Consider the following 8,695-nt stretch of genomic DNA (forward strand, 5'->3'; position numbering starts at 1 on the left):
AAGCACCATGACTTAGCCTAAGGAGATCTGCAGCTTATTTTTTTGTACTGCCAGCAGATTGTGGAAGTACAGTATAAAAACCATCCTTATGGAGAGATCCTCGTATTTTAGGCTTCTTCGAAGTGTCTCAAGTTGCTGGGGGTTTTGCATGGGCCTAATCCATACGGTCTTATGGCTTTCCTCCTAGTCTGAAGACGAATGTGCTAGAAACTATAAAGCAAAAACATGTCCTGCAGCCTAGCCTTGCCTTGCCTGTCCTTGCCTGTCCTTGCCTTGCCTTATTTCCTTCTCATCCTGTTCTCTGTCCCATCCTCTCTCACTAAACCCTCGTGTGGCTGCATGTCTCTTCTTTCCTTTTCTCTCACTCTCCTGCTTCCTGCCTCTTTTCTTGCAATTCCTCCATCTCACTCCTGCAGCAAAACACTACTTTTTATTCTTCCTTCCCTTTCTCCTGCTCCCTTTGCTTTCTCCCTCTGTCCCATATCTTTCTTCCCGACTTGTCTCTTGTAGACTGTGGGCCAAAATGGTCCCAAGTCTGTTCATTGTTTGACAAGTTTTCAGAGGCCTGCCTGGAGACAGCATGGCCAGCCGGCAGTGACAGGCCCGGGGTTGAAAGGCTCCCCATCCCTTAGGGGGCGCCTGGCTGCCACACCCAGCTGACATAGAACCTTTGTCACAATGCCCGCTACCGTGGCGAGGATGCGGTGACTCTGCAGGTGACAGGGACACTGCAGGACTTGGTGTCAGCTCAGCAATTTCTCACTTCCCCTAAGAAGCGGAATTCTGCAAATTGCTGCCTTTGCTCTGGAAAGGATGTCATGAGGTGGGTGTTTTGGTGTCATACACTGAAAACAGAGCAGAAACTGTGAAATATTCCCATGATATGGATGGTCCCTGCCCCAAAGCACCATGACTCAGCCTAAGGAGATCTGCAGCTTATTTTTTTGTACTGCCAGCAGATTGTGGAAGTACAGTATAAAAACCATCCTTATGGAGAGATCTTCGTATTTTAGGCTTAGTCTTAGTGTCTCAGGTAGTTGGGTTTTTGCTTAGGCCTAATCCATACGGTCTTATGGCTTTCCTCCTAGCTGAAGACGAATGCGCTAGAAATTATAAATCAAATAAATGTAATGGTGCCTTGCCTGTCCTTGCCTGTCCTTGCCTTGCCTTATTTCCTTCTCATCCTGTTCTCTGTCCCATCCTCTCTCACTAAACCCTCGTGTGGCTGCATGTCTCTTCTTTCCTTTTCTCTCACTCTCCTGCTTCCTGCCTCTTTTCTTGCAATTCCTCCATCTCACTCCTGCAGCCCAACACTACTTTTTATTCTTCCTTCTCTTTATCCTGCTCCCTTCGCTTTCTCCCTCTGTCCCATATCTTTCTTCCCGACTTGTCTCTTGGAGACTTTGGGCCAAATTGGCCCTACGTCTGGGCATGGTTTGACAATTTTTCAGAGGCCTGGCTGGTGACAGCAGGGCCAGCAGGCAGTGACAGGCCCGGGGCTGACAGGCTCCCCATCCCCTAGGGGGCGCCTGGCTGCCACACGGAGCTGACATTGAACCTTTGTCACAATGCCCGCTACCGTGGAGAGGATGCGGTGACTCTGCAGGTGACAGTGACACTGCAGGACTTGGTGTCAGCTCAGCAATTTCTCACTTCCCCAAAGAAGCGGAATTCTGCAAATTGCTGCCTTTGCTCTTGAAAGGATGTCATGAGGTGGGTGTTTTGCTGTCATACACTGAAAACAGAGCAGAAGTGGTGAAATATTCCCACGATATGCATGGTCCCTGCCCCAAAGCACCATGACTCAGCCTAAGGAGATCTGCAGCATATTTTTTTGTACTGCCAGGAGATCGCGGAAGTAAAGTATAAAGACCATAAGTATTTAGATATCTTTGTATTTTACACTTAGTCTAGTGTCTCAGGTAGCTGGGGTTTTTGCTTGGGCCTAATCCATACGGTCTTATGGCTTTCCTCCTAGTCTGAAGACGAATGTGCTAGAAACTATAAAGCAAAAAAATGTCCTGCAGCCTAGCCTTGCCTTGCCTGTCCTTGCCTGGCCTTGCCTTGCCTTATTTCCTTCTCATCCTGTTCTCTGTCCCATCCTCTCTCACTAAGCCCTCGTGTGGCTGCATGTCTCTTCTTTCCTTTTCACTCACTCTCCTACTTCCTGCTTCTTTTCTTGCAATTCCTCCATCTCACTCCTGCAGCAAAACACTACTTTTTATTCTTCCTTCCCTTTCTCCTGCTCCCTTTGCTTTCTCCCTCTGTCCCATATCTTTCTTCCCGACTTGTCTCTTGTAGACTGTGGGCCAAAATGGTCCCAAGTCTGTTCATTGTTTGACAAGTTTTCAGAGGCCTGCCTGGAGACAGCATGGCCAGCCGGCAGTGACAGGCCCGGGGTTGAAAGGCTCCCCATCCCTTAGGGGGCGCCTGGCTGCCACACCCAGCTGACATAGAACCTTTGTCACAATGCCCGCTACCGTGGCGAGGATGCGGTGACTCTGCAGGTGACAGGGACACTGCAGGACTTGGTGTCAGCTCAGCAATTTCTCACTTCCCCTAAGAAGCGGAATTCTGCAAATTGCTGCCTTTGCTCTGGAAAGGATGTCATGAGGTGGGTGTTTTGGTGTCATACACTGAAAACAGAGCAGAAACTGTGAAATATTCCCATGATATGCATGGTCCCTGCCCCAAAGCACCATGACTCAGCCTAAGGAGATCTGCAGCTTATTTTTTTGTACTGCCAGCAGATTGTGGAAGTACAGTATAAAAACCATCCTTATGGAGAGATCTTCGTATTTTAGGCTTAGTCTTAGTGTCTCAGGTAGTTGGGTTTTTGCTTAGGCCTAATCAATACGGTCTTATGGCTTTCCTCCTAGCTGAAGACGAATGCGCTAGAAATTATAAATCAAATAAATGTAATGGTGCCTTGCCTGTCCTTGCCTGTCCTTGCCTTGCCTTATTTCCTTCTCATCCTGTTCTCTGTCCCATCCTCTCTCACTAAGCCCTTGTCTGGCTGCATGTCTCTTCTTTCCTTTTCTCTCACTCTCCTGCTTCCTGCCTCTTTTCTTGCAATTCCTCCATCTCACTCCTGCAGCCCAACACTACTTTTTATTCTTACTTCCCTTTCTCCTGCTCCTTCGCTTTCTCCCTCTGTCCCATACCTTTCTTCCCGACTTGTCTCTTGGAGACTTTGGGCCAAATTGGCCCCACGTGTGGGCATGGTTTGACAAGTTTTCCGAGGCCAGGCTGGTGACAGCAGGGCCAGCAGGCAGTGACAGGCCCGGGGCTGACAGGCTCCCCATCCCCTAGGGGGCGCCTGGCTGCCACACGCAGCTGTACATTGAACCTTTGTCACAGTGCCCGCTACCGTGGCGAGGATGCGGTGACTCTGCAAGTGACAGGGACACTGCAGGACTTGGTGTCAGCTCAGCAATTTCTCACTTCCCCTAAGAAGCGGAATTCTGCAAACTGCTGCCTTTGCTCTTGGAAGGATGTCATCAGGTGGGTGTTTTGGTGTCACACAGTGAAAACAGAGCAGAAACTGTGAAATATTCCCATGATATGCATGCTCCCTGCCCCAAAGCACCATGACTCAGCCTAAGGAGATCTGCAGCTTATATTTTTGTACTGCCAGCAGATTGTGGAAGTACAGTATAAAAACCATCCTTATGGAGAGATCCTCGTATTTTAGGCTTCTTCGAAGTGTCTCAGGTAGCTGGGGTTTTTGCTTGTGCCTAACCGATACGGTCTTATGGCTTTCCTCCTAGTCTGAAGACGAATGTGCTAGAAACTATAAAGCAAAAACATGTCCTGCAGCCTAGCCTTGCCTTGCCTGTCCTTGCCTGTCCTTGCCTTGCCTTATTTCCTTCTCATCCTGTTCTCTGTCCCATCCTCTCTCACTAAACCCTCGTGTGGCTGCATGTCTCTTCTTTCCTTTTCTCTCACTCTCCTGCTTCCTGCCTCTTTTCTTGCAATTCCTCCATCTCACTCCTGCAGCAAAACACTACTTTTTATTCTTCCTTCCCTTTCTCCTGCTCCCTTTGCTTTCTCCCTCTGTCCCATATCTTTCTTCCCGACTTGTCTCTTGTAGACTGTGGGCCAAAATGGTCCCAAGTCTGTTCATTGTTTGACAAGTTTTCAGAGGCCTGCCTGGAGACAGCATGGCCAGCCGGCAGTGACAGGCCCGGGGTTGAAAGGCTCCCCATCCCTTAGGGGGCGCCTGGCTGCCACACCCAGCTGACATAGAACCTTTGTCACAATGCCCGCTACCGTGGCGAGGATGCGGTGACTCTGCAGGTGACAGGGACACTGCAGGACTTGGTGTCAGCTCAGCAATTTCTCACTTCCCCTAAGAAGCGGAATTCTGCAAATTGCTGCCTTTGCTCTGGAAAGGATGTCATGAGGTGGGTGTTTTGGTGTCATACACTGAAAACAGAGCAGAAACTGTGAAATATTCCCATGATATGGATGGTCCCTGCCCCAAAGCACCATGACTCAGCCTAAGGAGATCTGCAGCTTATTTTTTTGTACTGCCAGCAGATTGTGGAAGTACAGTATAAAAACCATCCTTATGGAGAGATCTTCGTATTTTAGGCTTAGTCTTAGTGTCTCAGGTAGTTGGGTTTTTGCTTAGGCCTAATCCATACGGTCTTATGGCTTTCCTCCTAGCTGAAGACGAATGCGCTAGAAATTATAAATCAAATAAATGTAATGGTGCCTTGCCTGTCCTTGCCTGTCCTTGCCTTGCCTTATTTCCTTCTCATCCTGTTCTCTGTCCCATCCTCTCTCACTAAACCCTCGTGTGGCTGCATGTCTCTTCTTTCCTTTTCTCTCACTCTCCTGCTTCCTGCCTCTTTTCTTGCAATTCCTCCATCTCACTCCTGCAGCCCAACACTACTTTTTATTCTTCCTTCTCTTTATCCTGCTCCCTTCGCTTTCTCCCTCTGTCCCATATCTTTCTTCCCGACTTGTCTCTTGGAGACTTTGGGCCAAATTGGCCCTACGTCTGGGCATGGTTTGACAATTTTTCAGAGGCCTGGCTGGTGACAGCAGGGCCAGCAGGCAGTGACAGGCCCGGGGCTGACAGGCTCCCCATCCCCTAGGGGGCGCCTGGCTGCCACACGGAGCTGACATTGAACCTTTGTCACAATGCCCGCTACCGTGGAGAGGATGCGGTGACTCTGCAGGTGACAGTGACACTGCAGGACTTGGTGTCAGCTCAGCAATTTCTCACTTCCCCAAAGAAGCGGAATTCTGCAAATTGCTGCCTTTGCTCTTGAAAGGATGTCATGAGGTGGGTGTTTTGCTGTCATACACTGAAAACAGAGCAGAAGTGGTGAAATATTCCCACGATATGCATGGTCCCTGCCCCAAAGCACCATGACTCAGCCTAAGGAGATCTGCAGCATATTTTTTTGTACTGCCAGGAGATCGCGGAAGTAAAGTATAAAGACCATAAGTATTTAGATATCTTTGTATTTTACACTTAGTCTAGTGTCTCAGGTAGCTGGGGTTTTTGCTTGGGCCTAATCCATACGGTCTTATGGCTTTCCTCCTAGTCTGAAGACGAATGTGCTAGAAACTATAAAGCAAAAAAATGTCCTGCAGCCTAGCCTTGCCTTGCCTGTCCTTGCCTGGCCTTGCCTTGCCTTATTTCCTTCTCATCCTGTTCTCTGTCCCATCCTCTCTCACTAAGCCCTCGTGTGGCTGCATGTCTCTTCTTTCCTTTTCACTCACTCTCCTACTTCCTGCTTCTTTTCTTGCAATTCCTCCATCTCACTCCTGCAGCAAAACACTACTTTTTATTCTTCCTTCCCTTTCTCCTGCTCCCTTTGCTTTCTCCCTCTGTCCCATATCTTTCTTCCCGACTTGTCTCTTGTAGACTGTGGGCCAAAATGGTCCCAAGTCTGTTCATTGTTTGACAAGTTTTCAGAGGCCTGCCTGGAGACAGCATGGCCAGCCGGCAGTGACAGGCCCGGGGTTGAAAGGCTCCCCATCCCTTAGGGGGCGCCTGGCTGCCACACCCAGCTGACATAGAACCTTTGTCACAATGCCCGCTACCGTGGCGAGGATGCGGTGACTCTGCAGGTGACAGGGACACTGCAGGACTTGGTGTCAGCTCAGCAATTTCTCACTTCCCCTAAGAAGCGGAATTCTGCCAATTGCTGCCTTTGCTCTGGAAAGGATGTCATGAGGTGGGTGTTTTGGTGTCATACACTGAAAACAGAGCAGAAACTGTGAAATATTCCCATGATATGCATGGTCCCTGCCCCAAAGCACCATGACTCAGCCTAAGGAGATCTGCAGCTTATTTTTTTGTACTGCCAGCAGATTGTGGAAGTACAGTATAAAAACCATCCTTATGGAGAGATCTTCGTATTTTAGGCTTAGTCTTAGTGTCTCAGGTAGTTGGGTTTTTGCTTAGGCCTAATCAATACGGTCTTATGGCTTTCCTCCTAGCTGAAGACGAATGCGCTAGAAATTATAAATCAAATAAATGTAATGGTGCCTTGCCTGTCCTTGCCTGTCCTTGCCTTGCCTTATTTCCTTCTCATCCTGTTCTCTGTCCCATCCTCTCTCACTAAGCCCTTGTCTGGCTGCATGTCTCTTCTTTCCTTTTCTCTCACTCTCCTGCTTCCTGCCTCTTTTCTTGCAATTCCTCCATCTCACTCCTGCAGCCCAACACTACTTTTTATTCTTACTTCCCTTTCTCCTGCTCCTTCGCTTTCTCCCTCTGTCCCATACCTTTCTTCCCGACTTGTCTCTTGGAGACTTTGGGCCAAATTGGCCCCACGTGTGGGCATGGTTTGACAAGTTTTCCGAGGCCAGGCTGGTGACAGCAGGGCCAGCAGGCAGTGACAGGCCCGGGGCTGACAGGCTCCCCATCCCCTAGGGGGCGCCTGGCTGCCACACGCAGCTGTACATTGAACCTTTGTCACAATGCCCGCTACCGTGGCGAGGATGCGGTGACTCTGCAAGTGACAGGGACACTGCAGGACTTGGTGTCAGCTCAGCAATTTCTCACTTCCCCTAAGAAGCGGAATTCTGCAAACTGCTGCCTTTGCTCTTGGAAGGATGTCATCAGGTGGGTGTTTTGGTGTCACACAGTGAAAACAGAGCAGAAACTGTGAAATATTCCCATGATATGCATGCTCCCTGCCCCAAAGCACCATGACTCAGCCTAAGGAGATCTGCAGCTTATATTTTTGTACTGCCAGCAGATTGTGGAAGTACAGTATAAAAACCATCCTTATGGAGAGATCCTCGTATTTTAGGCTTCTTCGAAGTGTCTCAGGTAGCTGGGGTTTTTGCTTGTGCCTAACCGATACGGTCTTATGGCTTTCCTCCTAGTCTGAAGACGAATGTGCTAGAAACTATAAAGCAAAAACATGTCCTGCAGCCTAGCCTTGCCTTGCCTGTCCTTGCCTGTCCTTGCCTTGCCTTATTTCCTTCTCATCCTGTTCTCTGTCCCATCCTCTCTCACTAAACCCTCGTGTGGCTGCATGTCTCTTCTTTCCTTTTCTCTCACTCTCCTGCTTCCTGCCTCTTTTCTTGCAATTCCTCCATCTCACTCCTGCAGCAAAACACTACTTTTTATTCTTCCTTCCCTTTCTCCTGCTCCCTTTGCTTTCTCCCTCTGTCCCATATCTTTCTTCCCGACTTGTCTCTTGTAGACTGTGGGCCAAAATGGTCCCAAGTCTGTTCATTGTTTGACAAGTTTTCAGAGGCCTGCCTGGAGACAGCATGGCCAGCCGGCAGTGACAGGCCCGGGGTTGAAAGGCTCCCCATCCCTTAGGGGGCGCCTGGCTGCCACACCCAGCTGACATAGAACCTTTGTCACAATGCCCGCTACCGTGGCGAGGATGCGGTGACTCTGCAGGTGACAGGGACACTGCAGGACTTGGTGTCAGCTCAGCAATTTCTCACTTCCCCTAAGAAGCGGAATTCTGCAAATTGCTGCCTTTGCTCTGGAAAGGATGTCATGAGGTGGGTGTTTTGGTGTCATACACTGAAAACAGAGCAGAAACTGTGAAATATTCCCATGATATGGATGGTCCCTGCCCCAAAGCACCATGACTCAGCCTAAGGAGATCTGCAGCTTATTTTTTTGTACTGCCAGCAGATTGTGGAAGTACAGTATAAAAACCATCCTTATGGAGAGATCTTCGTATTTTAGGCTTAGTCTTAGTGTCTCAGGTAGTTGGGTTTTTGCTTAGGCCTAATCCATACGGTCTTATGGCTTTCCTCCTAGCTGAAGACGAATGCGCTAGAAATTATAAATCAAATAAATGTAATGGTGCCTTGCCTGTCCTTGCCTGTCCTTGCCTTGCCTTATTTCTTCTCATCCTGTTCTCTGTCCCATCCTCTCTCACTAAACCCTCGTGTGGCTGCATGTCTCTTCTTTCCTTTTCTCTCACTCTCCTGCTTCCTGCCTCTTTTCTTGCAATTCCTCCATCTCACTCCTGCAGCCCAACACTACTTTTTATTCTTCCTTCTCTTTATCCTGCTCCCTTCGCTTTCTCCCTCTGTCCCATATCTTTCTTCCCGACTTGTCTCTTGGAGACTTTGGGCCAAATTGGCCCTACGTCTGGGCATGGTTTGACAATTTTTCAGAGGCCTGGCTGGTGACAGCAGGGCCAGCAGGCAGTGACAGGCCCGGGGCTGACAGGCTCCCCATCCCCTAGGGGGCGCC

The sequence above is a fragment of the Columba livia genome, unplaced genomic scaffold, assembly GCF_036013475.1.
Source record: "Columba livia isolate bColLiv1 breed racing homer unplaced genomic scaffold, bColLiv1.pat.W.v2 Scaffold_107, whole genome shotgun sequence".
NCBI lineage: Eukaryota > Metazoa > Chordata > Aves > Columbiformes > Columbidae > Columba > Columba livia.